Source organism: Theobroma umbraticum, unplaced genomic scaffold (assembly GCF_002168275.2).
Source record: "Theobroma umbraticum cultivar Fairchild unplaced genomic scaffold, ASM216827v3 scaffold_55.0, whole genome shotgun sequence".
In the NCBI taxonomy this organism is placed as follows: domain Eukaryota; kingdom Viridiplantae; phylum Streptophyta; class Magnoliopsida; order Malvales; family Malvaceae; genus Theobroma; species Theobroma umbraticum.
In genome coordinates, this window is record NW_018397270.1 from 1,730,008 (window position 1) to 1,730,398 (window position 391).

Genomic DNA, 391 nt, shown 5'->3' on the forward strand with positions numbered 1-391 from the left:
AGACAAAAATATTTTATCTTGTCTAATAGAGACAAATATGTTTTCTTGTCTAGATTAAGACAAAACATATTTTTTTATCTTAAATTAAGACAAATATATTTTCTTATCTAAATTAAGACAAACATGTTAAAGCTACTATTTTTGCACACAATTTAATTAATCAAATAAAATATGCATTCCAACTTCAACAAGTTGAATTCTATGAAGTTAAGTGGGGAGTCTATTTGAACATAGATATTCCAAGCTCCCATAAACTTAGAATTATTCTTAATCTTATTAAAAAATAATTCCAACTTATTAACCTTGAAATCATTCCACCATAGATTCATGGTTGCACTCTTGGATTAAGTAGAATTACAAGAAATAATTCAATACTTGATATTAATTATTA